Here is a 19168-nt window from a genome sequence, read left to right as displayed (position 1 = left end):
CTTTTCGCACTAGTGGGTCCCACGTCCTTTCTATATCCTTAATTTTTCAAAAACGACCCAATGCTAGAAAAATCATCTAAAAACTATAATTACTCATAAAATCCACCAAGAAAATTTTCCTAAGCCAGAAAATGCAGAAAACATGCCATGAAAGGGGAAAAACCCTAGAAAATATTAGGGGAATTTACGGGTTCTCACACTCATACTTTTCGGGGCGTCACAATCTCCCCTCCTCAAAAGAATGTCGTCCTCGACATTCCATCTTGTACCAATCAAGTCAAGACATCCCGTAAAAATCTCTCAAGAGTCAAATCAAACCCACAGTCCGGCATCCTAAACTTCAAGCCTGGGATACACTACAGAGATCTGAAGCCTAAGCTCTGATACCAACTGTGACGGCCCCACCTCCCCCTAAGGCGAACCAGAGGGTTCGGCGGGCCGCCTGCCCGGGACTCAGTCGTTCACTACAGTCCTCTATTAAATACAAAATAAAGTCTCAAATAAAAATCAAATATTCCAACATTTATATATGAAAAGCGAAGCGTCCACGCTTCCGCTGCGCCACTCTGATCCTTGATCACAATTATTATACAGGAGGAAGTCCAAATCTTGACTATTACACATCCAATCAATTCTAAACGTTCAATACAATCCCGATATGAATGATTACACAAAAGGAATCCAAATTCAATCCATACATGAGATAATCCACGAAAAAACACTACAAGCCCTTCCTTCGCCTTGAGCCCTGTGGAGGGGAATAAAACATTTTTGGGGTGAGCTAGAAGCTCAGCGAGTAACCAGTAAAATCAGTTATCAAATCAGTTTCACAATCGTTCATTTCAATAATGTCATTTCAATATCAATAATTCAAGAAACATTTACAATGGAAAGCGATAGTAACATTCATGAAAAGGATACGTTCGTTCTCCTGTCATTTCAATTCATTTGGTTTCATTCGTGCATTCATTCACCCCGTCCCTGGCTTTTGGCCAGGCTCCACCAACCTTCAAGGTAATACTCGAGTATACCGAAACGTTCACCCAAGTTCCTAGTCGCCCGACCGAGTCCGCTTCTGGCTCGAGACGACCGGTAACAAGGGGCAATGGCCAGTTCAGCCCAAAAGGCTTACATTCATGCGCAAGTAGCATTTAATCATTAATCATTGAAAATTTCATATTTATTTAGGTCGAGTGCGATAAAGTACACACTCGCCTAAAAAACTCGTTTTAACAATCATTGAAAGCAAAATCAATAATAACAAGACACTGATATGCAAGCACGCATGATATGTAAGAAAACAGTTCCAAAAGTAACTTTGAAAACAGTTCAAAAGTAAATAATGCAAGAAATGGTTCATAAATAATTTTAGAAATAGTTTGAGGTCACTCACCTCAATGGCTCAGCAATCATCCATCATACACTCAATGCAATCAAGTCCTTTCAAAGTTCGGACAGCACTTCCCCTGAATTTGCTTACTTTTCCAGCCATCATGGCTTCATTATTTCCTCATTCCATCCCAAAGGTACACACACAACAACAAGGTCATCCAGCAGCCATTCAGCAAGCTCCAAGTAGTACCAATCAAGCTAGGGAAAAGTCCGGAAATGAAAGTTAAACGCAAAACCAGAAAAACAGTTTTGACGTCATTTTGCGGTAATGGTGCCAAAAGCACTACGATGGTCGGATGAAGATGCAAGACCCACCGTTTCGAAGCTAAGAGACAGGGCTACAACAATGTAGAAGGCCACTCAGTCCAAATCCTAGCACAACTAGGTCAAATATGCAGAATACCCAAACCAGAACCGTAATTGCAGGTTTGCAAATCACACAATGCTGTAATCAGTACAACTCATCTATACAGGTCCAAATGCATTGATTCCAAAGGCATGCGGTAGCTAAGACATCAAGCTACATTTCATCAGAAGACATCAACATCCAAATCCAAAGAAATTCCAGTCAAAACAGACGATTACAAGCGCAGTTCGCACATTCTGATCAACCCAGAACAGCAACAGTAAAATCAATATATCTCATTCTACACTACTCCAATTGCCCTGAAATTTTACATGAACCTCAAAAACATCAATACCTACAACTTTCATGTTTTAAGAAAAGGCCAATTCGGCCTCTAACCATATGATCCAAAACCGGACAGAAAGGGGGTTACGAAACCCTAACTTTTCACAAATTCCTTCCAAACCCAAAATTGGTTGCAATTACCAATAATTTACATCCACTAGAGTCATAACCCCTCATTACCAACCATCATAGATAACCACAACCTCATGATCACATTAAACCAGAAAATTCATCAATAAAATAAAAACTTCACCAATTCATTCCAAACCAAGAAATAAACCACAATTTTCAACACTATAGCCACCATTAGGCACAAATTAAACATCATTAGGTGTAAGAGGAAGTGTAATCATCACTTACCTAGTAAACAAGAGAGAGGGGGTTGTAGAACACCTTAGCTTCCTTAAAAAACTTCACCAAACAACTTACTAGCACCTAATGGAAGACTTTTATGGAGTAGAAACTAGTTGATGAAATTGGTTTGGAAGATTGAGCTAAATGGAAGCTTGAAAATTGGAGAAATCTTCTTCCTTCTTGAGCTTAAGAGAGTCGGCCACCAAGGAGTGAAAATGGTGATTTTTAGTCAATTTTTGAGATATTTAACTGAAGGGTAAAAAGTCAAAAAGTCCAACCAATGAGAAAGTGCCACTTGGCACTCTATTAAATGCATTTCTATCCTTTAAGTCTCTCTCACATCAATCAAATCACCTCCTCTTCTTATCTCTTAACACCCGATAAATTTCACTCAGTATCCGGAACTTAATCTTATTGGCCGAATTTTTCCGAACTTTTCGCACTAGTGGGTCCCACGTCCTTTCTATATCCTTAATTTTTCAAAAACGACCCAATGCTAGAAAAATCATCTAAAAACTATAATTACTCATAAAATCCACCAAGAAAATTTTCCTAAGCCAGAAAATGCAGAAAACATGCCATGAAAGGGGAAAAACCCTAGAAAATATTAGGGGAATTTACGGGTTCTCACACTCATACTTTTCGGGGCGTCACAATCTCCCCTCCTCAAAAGAATGTCGTCCTCGACATTCCATCTTGTACCAATCAAGTCAAGACATCCCGTAAAAATCTCTCAAGAGTCAAATCAAACCCACAGTCCGGCATCCTAAACTTCAAGCCTGGGATACACTACAGAGATCTGAAGCCTAAGCTCTGATACCAACTGTGACGGCCCCACCTCCCCCTAAGGCGAACCAGAGGGTTCGGCGGGCCGCCTGCCCGGGACTCAGTCGTTCACTACAGTCCTCTATTAAATACAAAATAAAGTCTCAAATAAAAATCAAATATTCCAACATTTATATATGAAAAGCGAAGCGTCCACGCTTCCGCTGCGCCACTCTGATCCTTGATCACAATTATTATACAGGAGGAAGTCCAAATCTTGACTATTACACATCCAATCAATTCTAAACGTTCAATACAATCCCGATATGAATGATTACACAAAAGGAATCCAAATTCAATCCATACATGAGATAATCCACGAAAAAACACTACAAGCCCTTCCTTCGCCTTGAGCCCTGTGGAGGGGAATAAAACATTTTTGGGGTGAGCTAGAAGCTCAGCGAGTAACCAGTAAAATCAGTTATCAAATCAGTTTCACAATCGTTCATTTCAATAATGTCATTTCAATATCAATAATTCAAGAAACATTTACAATGGAAAGCGATAGTAACATTCATGAAAAGGATACGTTCGTTCTCCTGTCATTTCAATTCATTTGGTTTCATTCGTGCATTCATTCACCCCGTCCCTGGCTTTTGGCCAGGCTCCACCAACCTTCAAGGTAATACTCGAGTATACCGAAACGTTCACCCAAGTTCCTAGTCGCCCGACCGAGTCCGCTTCTGGCTCGAGACGACCGGTAACAAGGGGCAATGGCCAGTTCAGCCCAAAAGGCTTACATTCATGCGCAAGTAGCATTTAATCATTAATCATTGAAAATTTCATATTTATTTAGGTCGAGTGCGATAAAGTACACACTCGCCTAAAAAACTCGTTTTAACAATCATTGAAAGCAAAATCAATAATAACAAGACACTGATATGCAAGCACGCATGATATGTAAGAAAACAGTTCCAAAAGTAACTTTGAAAACAGTTCAAAAGTAAATAATGCAAGAAATGGTTCATAAATAATTTTAGAAATAGTTTGAGGTCACTCACCTCAATGGCTCAGCAATCATCCATCATACACTCAATGCAATCAAGTCCTTTCAAAGTTCGGACAGCACTTCCCCTGAATTTGCTTACTTTTCCAGCCATCATGGCTTCATTATTTCCTCATTCCATCCCAAAGGTACACACACAACAACAAGGTCATCCAGCAGCCATTCAGCAAGCTCCAAGTAGTACCAATCAAGCTAGGGAAAAGTCCGGAAATGAAAGTTAAACGCAAAACCAGAAAAACAGTTTTGACGTCATTTTGCGGTAATGGTGCCAAAAGCACTACGATGGTCGGATGAAGATGCAAGACCCACCGTTTCGAAGCTAAGAGACAGGGCTACAACAATGTAGAAGGCCACTCAGTCCAAATCCTAGCACAACTAGGTCAAATATGCAGAATACCCAAACCAGAACCGTAATTGCAGGTTTGCAAATCACACAATGCTGTAATCAGTACAACTCATCTATACAGGTCCAAATGCATTGATTCCAAAGGCATGCGGTAGCTAAGACATCAAGCTACATTTCATCAGAAGACATCAACATCCAAATCCAAAGAAATTCCAGTCAAAACAGACGATTACAAGCGCAGTTCGCACATTCTGATCAACCCAGAACAGCAACAGTAAAATCAATATATCTCATTCTACACTACTCCAATTGCCCTGAAATTTTACATGAACCTCAAAAACATCAATACCTACAACTTTCATGTTTTAAGAAAAGGCCAATTCGGCCTCTAACCATATGATCCAAAACCGGACAGAAAGGGGGTTACGAAACCCTAACTTTTCACAAATTCCTTCCAAACCCAAAATTGGTTGCAATTACCAATCATTTACATCCACTAGAGTCATAACCCCTCATTACCAACCATCATAGATAACCACAACCTCATGATCACATTAAACCAGAAAATTCATCAATAAAATAAAAACTTCACCAATTCATTCCAAACCAAGAAATAAACCACAATTTTCAACACTATAGCCACCATTAGGCACAAATTAAACATCATTAGGTGTAAGAGGAAGTGTAATCATCACTTACCTAGTAAACAAGAGAGAGGGGGTTGTAGAACACCTTAGCTTCCTTAAAAAACTTCACCAAACAACTTACTAGCACCTAATGGAAGACTTTTATGGAGTAGAAACTAGTTGATGAAATTGGTTTGGAAGATTGAGCTAAATGGAAGCTTGAAAATTGGAGAAATCTTCTTCCTTCTTGAGCTTAAGAGAGTCGGCCACCAAGGAGTGAAAATGGTGATTTTTAGTCAATTTTTGAGATATTTAACTGAAGGGTAAAAAGTCAAAAAGTCCAACCAATGAGAAAGTGCCACTTGGCACTCTATTAAATGCATTTCTATCCTTTAAGTCTCTCTCACATCAATCAAATCACCTCCTCTTCTTATCTCTTAACACCCGATAAATTTCACTCAGTATCCGGAACTTAATCTTATTGGCCGAATTTTTCCGAACTTTTCGCACTAGTGGGTCCCACGTCCTTTCTATATCCTTAATTTTTCAAAAACGACCCAATGCTAGAAAAATCATCTAAAAACTATAATTACTCATAAAATCCACCAAGAAAATTTTCCTAAGCCAGAAAATGCAGAAAACATGCCATGAAAGGGGAAAAACCCTAGAAAATATTAGGGGAATTTACGGGTTCTCACACTCATACTTTTCGGGGCGTCACAATCTCCCCTCCTCAAAAGAATGTCGTCCTCGACATTCCATCTTGTACCAATCAAGTCAAGACATCCCGTAAAAATCTCTCAAGAGTCAAATCAAACCCACAGTCCGGCATCCTAAACTTCAAGCCTGGGATACACTACAGAGATCTGAAGCCTAAGCTCTGATACCAACTGTGACGGCCCCACCTCCCCCTAAGGCGAACCAGAGGGTTCGGCGGGCCGCCTGCCCGGGACTCAGTCGTTCACTACAGTCCTCTATTAAATACAAAATAAAGTCTCAAATAAAAATCAAATATTCCAACATTTATATATGAAAAGCGAAGCGTCCACGCTTCCGCTGCGCCACTCTGATCCTTGATCACAATTATTATACAGGAGGAAGTCCAAATCTTGACTATTACACATCCAATCAATTCTAAACGTTCAATACAATCCCGATATGAATGATTACACAAAAGGAATCCAAATTCAATCCATACATGAGATAATCCACGAAAAAACACTACAAGCCCTTCCTTCGCCTTGAGCCCTGTGGAGGGGAATAAAACATTTTTGGGGTGAGCTAGAAGCTCAGCGAGTAACCAGTAAAATCAGTTATCAAATCAGTTTCACAATCGTTCATTTCAATAATGTCATTTCAATATCAATAATTCAAGAAACATTTACAATGGAAAGCGATAGTAACATTCATGAAAAGGATACGTTCGTTCTCCTGTCATTTCAATTCATTTGGTTTCATTCGTGCATTCATTCACCCCGTCCCTGGCTTTTGGCCAGGCTCCACCAACCTTCAAGGTAATACTCGAGTATACCGAAACGTTCACCCAAGTTCCTAGTCGCCCGACCGAGTCCGCTTCTGGCTCGAGACGACCGGTAACAAGGGGCAATGGCCAGTTCAGCCCAAAAGGCTTACATTCATGCGCAAGTAGCATTTAATCATTAATCATTGAAAATTTCATATTTATTTAGGTCGAGTGCGATAAAGTACACACTCGCCTAAAAAACTCGTTTTAACAATCATTGAAAGCAAAATCAATAATAACAAGACACTGATATGCAAGCACGCATGATATGTAAGAAAACAGTTCCAAAAGTAACTTTGAAAACAGTTCAAAAGTAAATAATGCAAGAAATGGTTCATAAATAATTTTAGAAATAGTTTGAGGTCACTCACCTCAATGGCTCAGCAATCATCCATCATACACTCAATGCAATCAAGTCCTTTCAAAGTTCGGACAGCACTTCCCCTGAATTTGCTTACTTTTCCAGCCATCATGGCTTCATTATTTCCTCATTCCATCCCAAAGGTACACACACAACAACAAGGTCATCCAGCAGCCATTCAGCAAGCTCCAAGTAGTACCAATCAAGCTAGGGAAAAGTCCGGAAATGAAAGTTAAACGCAAAACCAGAAAAACAGTTTTGACGTCATTTTGCGGTAATGGTGCCAAAAGCACTACGATGGTCGGATGAAGATGCAAGACCCACCGTTTCGAAGCTAAGAGACAGGGCTACAACAATGTAGAAGGCCACTCAGTCCAAATCCTAGCACAACTAGGTCAAATATGCAGAATACCCAAACCAGAACCGTAATTGCAGGTTTGCAAATCACACAATGCTGTAATCAGTACAACTCATCTATACAGGTCCAAATGCATTGATTCCAAAGGCATGCGGTAGCTAAGACATCAAGCTACATTTCATCAGAAGACATCAACATCCAAATCCAAAGAAATTCCAGTCAAAACAGACGATTACAAGCGCAGTTCGCACATTCTGATCAACCCAGAACAGCAACAGTAAAATCAATATATCTCATTCTACACTACTCCAATTGCCCTGAAATTTTACAGGAACCTCAATCACATCAATACCTACAACTTTCATGTTTTAAGAAAAGGCCAATTCGGCCTCTAACCATATGATCCAAAACCGGACAGAAAGGGGGTTACGAAACCCTAACTTTTCACAAATTCCTTCCAAACCCAAAATTGGTTGCAATTACCAATCATTTACATCCACTAGAGTCATAACCCCTCATTACCAACCATCATAGATAACCACAACCTCATGATCACATTAAACCAGAAAATTCATCAATAAAATAAAAACTTCACCAATTCATTCCAAACCAAGAAATAAACCACAATTTTCAACACTATAGCCACCATTAGGCACAAATTAAACATCATTAGGTGTAAGAGGAAGTGTAATCATCACTTACCTAGTAAACAAGAGAGAGGGAGTTGTAGAACACCTTAGCTTCCTTAAAAAACTTCACCAAACAACTTACTAGCACCTAATGGAAGACTTTTATGGAGTAGAAACTAGTTGATGAAATTGGTTTGGAAGATTGAGCTAAATGGAAGCTTGAAAATTGGAGAAATCTTCTTCCTTCTTGAGCTTAAGAGAGTCGGCCACCAAGGAGTGAAAATGGTGATTTTTAGTCAATTTTTGAGATATTTAACTGAAGGGTAAAAAGTCAAAAAGTCCAACCAATGAGAAAGTGCCACTTGGCACTCTATTAAATGCATTTCTATCCTTTAAGTCTCTCTCACATCAATCAAATCACCTCCTCTTCTTATCTCTTAACACCCGATAAATTTCACTCAGTATCCGGAACTTAATCTTATTGGCCGAATTTTTCCGAACTTTTCGCACTAGTGGGTCCCACGTCCTTTCTATATCCTTAATTTTTCAAAAACGACCCAATGCTAGAAAAATCATCTAAAAACTATAATTACTCATAAAATCCACCAAGAAAATTTTCCTAAGCCAGAAAATGCAGAAAACATGCCATGAAAGGGGAAAAACCCTAGAAAATATTAGGGGAATTTACGGGTTCTCACACTCATACTTTTCGGGGCGTCACAATCTCCCCTCCTCAAAAGAATGTCGTCCTCGACATTCCATCTTGTACCAATCAAGTCAAGACATCCCGTAAAAATCTCTCAAGAGTCAAATCAAACCCACAGTCCGGCATCCTAAACTTCAAGCCTGGGATACACTACAGAGATCTGAAGCCTAAGCTCTGATACCAACTGTGACGGCCCCACCTCCCCCTAAGGCGAACCAGAGGGTTCGGCGGGCCGCCTGCCCGGCTCTCGCCGGGACTCAGTCGTTCACTACAGTCCTCTATTAAATACAAGATAAAGTCTCAAATAAAAATCAAATATTCCAACATTTATATATCAAAAGCGAAGCGTCCACGCTTCCGCAGCGCCACTCTGATCCTTGATCACAATTATTATACAGGAGGAAGTCCAAATCTTGACTATTACACATCCAATCAATTCTAAACGTTCAATACAATCCCGATATGAATGATTACACAAAAGGAATCCAAATTCAATCCATACATGAGATAATCCACGAAAAAACACTACAAGCCCTTCCTTCGCCTTGAGCCCTGTGGAGGGGAATAAAACATTTTTGGGGTGAGCTAGAAGCTCAGCGAGTAACCAGTAAAATCAGTTATCAAATCAGTTTCACAATCGTTCATTTCAATAATGTCATTTCAATATCAATAATTCAAGAAACATTTACAATGGAAAGCGATAGTAACATTCATGAAAAGGATACGTTCGTTCTCCTGTCATTTCAATTCATTTGGTTTCATTCGTGCATTCATTCACCCCGTCCCTGGCTTTTGGCCAGGCTCCACCAACCTTCAAGGTAATACTCGAGTATACCGAAACGTTCACCCAAGTTCCTAGTCGCCCGACCGAGTCCGCTTCTGGCTCGAGACGACCGGTAACAAGGGGCAATGGCCAGTTCAGCCCAAAAGGCTTACATTCATGCGCAAGTAGCATTTAATCATTAATCATTGAAAATTTCATATTTATTTAGGTCGAGTGCGATAAAGTACACACTCGCCTAAAAAACTCGTTTTAACAATCATTGAAAGCAAAATCAATAATAACAAGACACTGATATGCAAACACGCATGATATGTAAGAAAACAGTTCCAAAAGTAACTTTGAAAACAGTTCAAAAGTAAATAATGCAAGAAATGGTTCATAAATAATTTTAGAAATAGTTTGAGGTCACTCACCTCAATGGCTCAGCAATCATCCATCATACACTCAATGCAATCAAGTCCTTTCAAAGTTCGGACAGCACTTCCCCTGAATTTGCTTACTTTTCCAGCCATCATGGCTTCATTATTTCCTCATTCCATCCCAAAGGTACACACACAACAACAAGGTCATCCAACAGCCATTCAGCAAGCTCCAAGTAGTACCAATCAAGCTAGGGAAAAGTCCGGAAATGAAAGTTAAACGCAAAACCAGAAAAACAGTTTTGACGTCATTTTGCGGTAATGGTGCCAAAAGCACTACGATGGTCGGATGAAGATGCAAGACCCACCGTTTCGAAGCTAAGAGACAGGGCTACAACAATGTAGAAGGCCACTCAGTCCAAATCCTAGCACAACTAGGTCAAATATGCAGAATACACAAACTAGAACCGTAATTGCAGGTTTGCAAATCACACAATGCTGTAATCAGTACAACTCATCTATACAGGTCCAAATGCATTGATTCCAAAGGCATGCGGTAGCTAAGACATCAAGCTACATTTCATCAGAAGACATCAACATCCAAATCCAAAGAAATTCCAGTCAAAACAGACGATTACAAGCGCAGTTCGCACATTCTGATCAACCCAGAACAGCAACAGTAAAATCAATATATCTCATTCTACACTACTCCAATTACCCTGAAATTTTACATGAACCTCAAAAACATCAATACCTACAACTTTCATGTTTTAAGAAAAGGCCAATTCGGCCTCTAACCATATGATCCAAAACCGGACAGAAAGGGGGTTACGAAACCCTAACTTTTCACAAATTCCTTCCAAACCCAAAATTGGTTGCAATTACCAATCATTTACATCCACTAGAGTCATAACCCCTCATTACCAACCATCATAGATAACCACAACCTCATGATCACATTAAACCAGAAAATTCATCAATAAAATAAAAACTTCACCAATTCATTCCAAACCAAGAAATAAACCACAATTTTCAACACTATAGCCACCATTAGGCACAAATTAAACATCATTAGGTGTAAGAGGAAGTGTAATCATCACTTACCTAGTAAACAAGAGAGAGGGGGTTGTAGAACACCTTAGCTTCCTTAAAAAACTTCACCAAACAACTTACTAGCACCTAATGGAAGACTTTTATGGAGTAGAAACTAGTTGATGAAATTGGTTTGGAAGATTGAGCTAAATGGAAGCTTGAAAATTGGAGAAATCTTCTTCCTTCTTGAGCTTAAGAGAGTCGGCCACCAAGGAGTGAAAAATGGTGTTTTTTAGTCAATTTTTGAGATATTTAACTGAAGGGTAAAAAGTCAAAAAGTCCAACCAATGAGAAAGTGCCACTTGGCACTCTATTAAATGCATTTCTATCCTTTAAGTCTCTCTCACATCAATCAAATCACCTCCTCTTCTTATCTCTTAACACCCGATAAATTTCACTCAGTATCCGGAACTTAATCTTATTGGCCGAATTTTTTCGAACTTTTCGCACTAGTGGGTCCCACGTCCTTTCTATATCCTTAATTTTTCAAAAACGACCCAATGCTAGAAAAATCATCTAAAAACTATAATTACTCATAAAATCCAGCAAGAAAATTTTCCTAAGCCAGAAAATGCAGAAAACATGCCATGAAAGGGGAAAAACCCTAGAAAATATTAGGGGAATTTACGGGTTCTCACACTCATACTTTTCGGGGCGTCACAATGTCCCCTCCTCAAAAGAATGTCGTCCCCGACATTCCATCTTGTACCAATCAAGTCAAGACATCCCGTAAAAATCTCTCAAGAGTCAAATCAAACCCACAGTCCGGCATCCTAAACTTCAAGCCTAGGATACACTACAGAGATCTGAAGCCTAAGCTCTGATACCAACTGTGACAGCCCCACCTCCCCCTAAGGCGAACCAGAGGGTTCGGCGGGCCGCCTGCCCGGCTCTCGCCGGGACTCAGTCGTTCACTACAGTCCTCTATTAAATACAAGATAAAGTCTCAAATAAAAATCAAATATTCCAACATTTATATATCAAAAGCGAAGCGTCCACGCTTCCGCAGCGCCACTCTGATCCTTGATCACAATTATTATACAGGAGGAAGTCCAAATCTTGACTATTACACATCCAATCAATTCTAAACGTTCAATACAATCCCGATATGAATGATTACACAAAAGGAATCCAAATTCAATCCATACATGAGATAATCCACGAAAAAACACTACAAGCCCTTCCTTCGCCTTGAGCCCTGTGGAGGGGAATAAAACATTTTTGGGGTGAGCTAGAAGCTCAGCGAGTAACCAGTAAAATCAGTTATCAAATCAGTTTCACAATCGTTCATTTCAATAATGTCATTTCAATATCAATAATTCAAGAAACATTTACAATGGAAAGCGATAGTAACATTCATGAAAAGGATACGTTCGTTCTCCTGTCATTTCATTTCATTTGGTTTCATTCGTGCATTCATTCACCCCGTCCCTGGCTTTTGGTCAGGCTCCACCAACCTACAAGGTAATACTCGAGTATACCGAAACGTTCACCCAAGTTCCTAGTCGCCCGATCGAGTCCGCTTCTGGCTCGAGACGACCGGTAACAAGGGGCAATGGCCAGTTCAGCCCAAAAGGCTTACATTCATGCGCAAGTAGCATTTAATCATTAATCATTGAAAATTTCATATTTATTTAGGTCGAGTGCGATAAAGTACACACTCGCCTAAAAAACTCGTTTTAACAATCATTGAAAGCAAAATCAATAATAACAAGACACTGATATGCAAGCACGCATGATATGTAAGAAAACAGTTCCAAAAGTAACTTTGAAAACAGTTCAAAAGTAAATAATGCAAGAAATGGTTCATAAATAATTTTAGAAATAGTTTGAGGTCACTCACCTCAATGGCTCAGCAATCATCCATCATACACTCAATGCAATCAAGTCCTTTCAAAGTTCGGACAGCACTTCCCCTGAATTTGCTTACTTTTCCAGCCATCATGGCTTCATTATTTCCTCATTCCATCCCAAAGGTACACACACAACAACAAGGTCATCCAACAGCCATTCAGCAAGCTCCAAGTAGTACCAATCAAGCTAGGGAAAAGTCCGGAAATGAAAGTTAAACGCAAAACCAGAAAAACAGTTTTGACGTCATTTTGCGGTAATGGTGCCAAAAGCACTACGATGGTCGGATGAAGATGCAAGACCCACCGTTTCGAAGCTAAGAGACAGGGCTACAACAATGTAGAAGGCCACTCAGTCCAAATCCTAGCACAACTAGGTCAAATATGCAGAATACCCAAACTAGAACCGTAATTGCAGGTTTGCAAATCACACAATGCTGTAATCAGTACAACTCATCTATACAGGTCCAAATGCATTGATTCCAAAGGCATGCGGTAGCTAAGACATCAAGCTACATTTCATCAGAAGACATCAACATCCAAATCCAAAGAAATTCCAGTCAAAACAGACGATTACAAGCGCAGTTCGCACATTCTGATCAACCCAGAACAGCAACAGTAAAATCAATATATCTCATTCTACACTACTCCAATTGCCCTGAAATTTTACAGGAACCTCAATCACATCCATACCTACAACTTTCATGTTTTAAGAAAAGGCCAATTCGGCCTCTAACCATATGATCCAAAACCGGACAGAAAGGGGGTTACGAAACCCTAACTTTTCACAAATTCCTTCCAAACCCAAAATTGGTTGCAATTACCAATCATTTACATCCACTAGAGTCATAACCCCTCATTACCAACCATCATAGATAACCACAACCTCATGATCACATTAAACCAGAAAATTCATCAATAAATTAAAAACTTCACCAATTCATTCCAAACCAAGAAATAAACCACAATTTTCAACACTATAGCCACCATTAGGCACAAATTAAACATCATTAGGTGTAAGAGGAAGTGTAATCATCACTTACCTAGTAAACAAGAGAGAGGGAGTTGTAGAACACCTTAGCTTCCTTAAAAAACTTCACCAAACAACTTACTAGCACCTAATGGAAGACTTTTATGGAGTAGAAACTAGTTGATGAAATTGGTTTGGAAGATTGAGCTAAATGGAAGCTTGAAAATTGGAGAAATCTTCTTCCTTCTTGAGCTTAAGAGAGTCGGCCACCAAGGAGTGAAAATGGTGATTTTTAGTCAATTTTTGAGATATTTAACTGAAGGGTAAAAAGTCAAAAAGTCCAACCAATGAGAAAGTGCCACTTGGCACTCTATTAAATGCATTTCTATCCTTTAAGTCTCTCTCACATCAATCAAATCACCTCCTCTTCTTATCTCTTAACACCCGATAAATTTCACTCAGTATCCGGAACTTAATCTTATTGGCCGAATTTTTCCGAACTTTTCGCACTAGTGGGTCCCACGTCCTTTCTATATCCTTAATTTTTCAAAAACGACCCAATGCTAGAAAAATCATCTAAAAACTATAATTACTCATAAAATCCACCAAGAAAATTTTCCTAAGCCAGAAAATGCAGAAAACATGCCATGAAAGGGGAAAAACCCTAGAAAATATTAGGGGAATTTACGGGTTCTCACACTCATACTTTTCGGGGCGTCACAATCTCCCCTCCTCAAAAGAATTTCGTCCTCGACATTCCATCTTGTACCAATCAAGTCAAGACATCCCGTAAAAATCTCTCAAGAGTCAAATCAAACCCACAGTCCGGCATCCTAAACTTCAAGCCTGGGATACACTACAGAGATCTGAAGCCTAAGCTCTGATACCAACTGTGACGGCCCCACCTCCCCCTAAGGCGAACCAGAGGGTTCGGCGGGCCGCCTGCCCGGCTCTCGCCGGGACTCAGTCGTTCACTACAGTCCTCTATTAAATACAAGATAAAGTCTCAAATAAAAATCAAATATTCCAACATTTATATATCAAAAGCGAAGCGTCCACGCTTCCGCAGCGCCACTCTGATCCTTGATCACAATTATTATACAGGAGGAAGTCCAAATCTTGACTATTACACATCCAATCAATTCTAAACGTTCAATACAATCCCGATATGAATGATTACACAAAAGGAATCCAAATTCAATCCATACATGAGATAATCCACGAAAAAACACTACAAGCCCTTCCTTCGCCTTGAGCCCTGTGGAGGGGAATAAAACATTTTTGGGGTGAGCTAGAAGCTCAGCGAGTAACCAGTAAAATCAGTTATCAAATCAGTTTCACAATCGTTCATTTCAATAATGTCATTTCAATATCAATAATTCAAGAAACATTTACAATGGAAAGCGATAGTAACATTCATGAAAAGGATACGTTCGTTCTCCTGTCATTTCAATTCATTTGGTTTCATTCGTGCATTCATTCACCCCGTCCCTGGCTTTTGGCCAGGCTCCACCAACCTTCAAGGTAATACTCGAGTATACCGAAACGTTCACCCAAGTTCCTAGTCGCCCGACCGAGTCCGCTTCTGGCTCGAGACGACCGGTAACAAGGGGCAATGGCCAGTTCAGCCCAAAAGGCTTACATTCATGCGCAAGTAGCATTTAATCATTAATCATTGAAAATTTCATATTTATTTAGGTCGAGTGCGATAAAGTACACACTCGCCTAAAAAACTCGTTTTAACAATCATTGAAAGCAAAATCAATAATAACAAGACACTGATATGCAAACACGCATGATATGTAAGAAAACAGTTCCAAAAGTAACTTTGAAAACAGTTCAAAAGTAAATAATGCAAGAAATGGTTCATAAATAATTTTAGAAATAGTTTGAGGTCACTCACCTCAATGGCTCAGCAATCATCCATCATACACTCAATGCAATCAAGTCCTTTCAAAGTTCGGACAGCACTTCCCCTGAATTTGCTTACTTTTCCAGCCATCATGGCTTCATTATTTCCTCATTCCATCCCAAAGGTACACACACAACAACAAGGTCATCCAACAGCCATTCAGCAAGCTCCAAGTAGTACCAATCAAGCTAGGGAAAAGTCCGGAAATGAAAGTTAAACGCAAAACCAGAAAAACAGTTTTGACGTCATTTTGCGGTAATGGTGCCAAAAGCACTACGATGGTCGGATGAAGATGCAAGACCCACCGTTTCGAAGCTAAGAGACAGGGCTACAACAATGTAGAAGGCCACTCAGTCCAAATCCTAGCACAACTAGGTCAAATATGCAGAATACACAAACTAGAACCGTAATTGCAGGTTTGCAAATCACACAATGCTGTAATCAGTACAACTCATCTATACAGGTCCAAATGCATTGATTCCAAAGGCATGCGGTAGCTAAGACATCAAGCTACATTTCATCAGAAGACATCAACATCCAAATCCAAAGAAATTCCAGTCAAAACAGACGATTACAAGCGCAGTTCGCACATTCTGATCAACCCAGAACAGCAACAGTAAAATCAATATATCTCATTCTACACTACTCCAATTACCCTGAAATTTTACATGAACCTCAAAAACATCAATACCTACAACTTTCATGTTTTAAGAAAAGGCCAATTCGGCCTCTAACCATATGATCCAAAACCGGACAGAAAGGGGGTTACGAAACCCTAACTTTTCACAAATTCCTTCCAAACCCAAAATTGGTTGCAATTACCAATCATTTACATCCACTAGAGTCATAACCCCTCATTACCAACCATCATAGATAACCACAACCTCATGATCACATTAAACCAGAAAATTCATCAATAAAATAAAAACTTCACCAATTCATTCCAAACCAAGAAATAAACCACAATTTTCAACACTATAGCCACCATTAGGCACAAATTAAACATCATTAGGTGTAAGAGGAAGTGTAATCATCACTTACCTAGTAAACAAGAGAGAGGGGGTTGTAGAACACCTTAGCTTCCTTAAAAAACTTCACCAAACAACTTACTAGCACCTAATGGAAGACTTTTATGGAGTAGAAACTAGTTGATGAAATTGGTTTGGAAGATTGAGCTAAATGGAAGCTTGAAAATTGGAGAAATCTTCTTCCTTCTTGAGCTTAAGAGAGTCGGCCACCAAGGAGTGAAAAATGGTGTTTTTTAGTCAATTTTTGAGATATTTAACTGAAGGGTAAAAAGTCAAAAAGTCCAACCAATGAGAAAGTGCCACTTGGCACTCTATTAAATGCATTTCTATCCTTTAAGTCTCTCTCACATCAATCAAATCACCTCCTCTTCTTATCTCTTAACACCCGATAAATTTCACTCAGTATCCGGAACTTAATCTTATTGGCCGAATTTTTTCGAACTTTTCGCACTAGTGGGTCCCACGTCCTTTCTATATCCTTAATTTTTCAAAAACGACCCAATGCTAGAAAAATCATCTAAAAACTATAATTACTCATAAAATCCAGCAAGAAAATTTTCCTAAGCCAGAAAATGCAGAAAACATGCCATGAAAGGGGAAAAACCCTAGAAAATATTAGGGGAATTTACGGGTTCTCACACTCATACTTTTCGGGGCGTCACAATGTCCCCTCCTCAAAAGAATGTCGTCCCCGACATTCCATCTTGTACCAATCAAGTCAAGACATCCCGTAAAAATCTCTCAAGAGTCAAATCAAACCCACAGTCCGGCATCCTAAACTTCAAGCCTAGGATACACTACAGAGATCTGAAGCCTAAGCTCTGATACCAACTGTGACAGCCCCACCTCCCCCTAAGGCGAACCAGAGGGTTCGGCGGGCCGCCTGCCCGGCTCTCGCCGGGACTCAGTCGTTCACTACAGTCCTCTATTAAATACAAGATAAAGTCTCAAATAAAAATCAAATATTCCAACATTTATATATCAAAAGCGAAGCGTCCACGCTTCCGCAGCGCCACTCTGATCCTTGATCACAATTATTATACAGGAGGAAGTCCAAATCTTGACTATTACACATCCAATCAATTCTAAACGTTCAATACAATCCCGATATGAATGATTACACAAAAGGAATCCAAATTCAATCCATACATGAGATAATCCACGAAAAAACACTACAAGCCCTTCCTTCGCCTTGAGCCCTGTGGAGGGGAATAAAACATTTTTGGGGTGAGCTAGAAGCTCAGCGAGTAACCAGTAAAATCAGTTATCAAATCAGTTTCACAATCGTTCATTTCAATAATGTCATTTCAATATCAATAATTCAAGAAACATTTACAATGGAAAGCGATAGTAACATTCATGAAAAGGATACGTTCGTTCTCCTGTCATTTCATTTCATTTGGTTTCATTCGTGCATTCATTCACCCCGTCCCTGGCTTTTGGTCAGGCTCCACCAACCTACAAGGTAATACTCGAGTATACCGAAACGTTCACCCAAGTTCCTAGTCGCCCGATCGAGTCCGCTTCTGGCTCGAGACGACCGGTAACAAGGGGCAATGGCCAGTTCAGCCCAAAAGGCTTACATTCATGCGCAAGTAGCATTTAATCATTAATCATTGAAAATTTCATATTTATTTAGGTCGAGTGCGATAAAGTACACACTCGCCTAAAAAACTCGTTTTAACAATCATTGAAAGCAAAATCAATAATAACAAGACACTGATATGCAAGCACGCATGATATGTAAGAAAACAGTTCCAAAAGTAACTTTGAAAACAGTTCAAAAGTAAATAATGCAAGAAATGGTTCATAAATAATTTTAGAAATAGTTTGAGGTTACTCACCTCAATGGCTCAGCAATCATCCATCATACACTCAATGCAATCAAGTCCTTTCAAAGTTCGGACAGCACTTCCCCTGAATTTGCTTACTTTTCCAGCCATCATGGCTTCATTATTTCCTCATTCCATCCCAAAGGTACACACACAACAAAAAGGTCATCCAACAGCCATTCAGCAAGCTCCAAGTAGTACCAATCAAGCTAGGGAAAAGTCCGGAAATGAAAGTTAAACGTAAAACCAGAAAAACAGTTTTGACGTCATTTTACGGTAATGGTGCCAAAAGCACTACGATGGTCGGATGAAGATGCAAGACCCACCGTTTCGAAGCTAAGAGACAGGGCTACAACAATGTAGAAGGCCACTCAGTCCAAATCCTAGCACAACTAGGTCAAATATGCAGAATACCCAAACTAGAACCGTAATTGCAGGTTTGCAAATCACACAATGCTGTAATCAGTACAACTCATCTATACAGGTCCAAATGCATTGATTCCAAAGGCATGCGGTAGCTAAGAC

Source organism: Coffea arabica, chromosome 9e, assembly GCF_036785885.1.
Source record: "Coffea arabica cultivar ET-39 chromosome 9e, Coffea Arabica ET-39 HiFi, whole genome shotgun sequence".
NCBI lineage: Eukaryota > Viridiplantae > Streptophyta > Magnoliopsida > Gentianales > Rubiaceae > Coffea > Coffea arabica.
The sequence above is the reverse complement of the archived record's forward strand: the minus strand, read 5'-3'. Positions refer to the sequence as shown.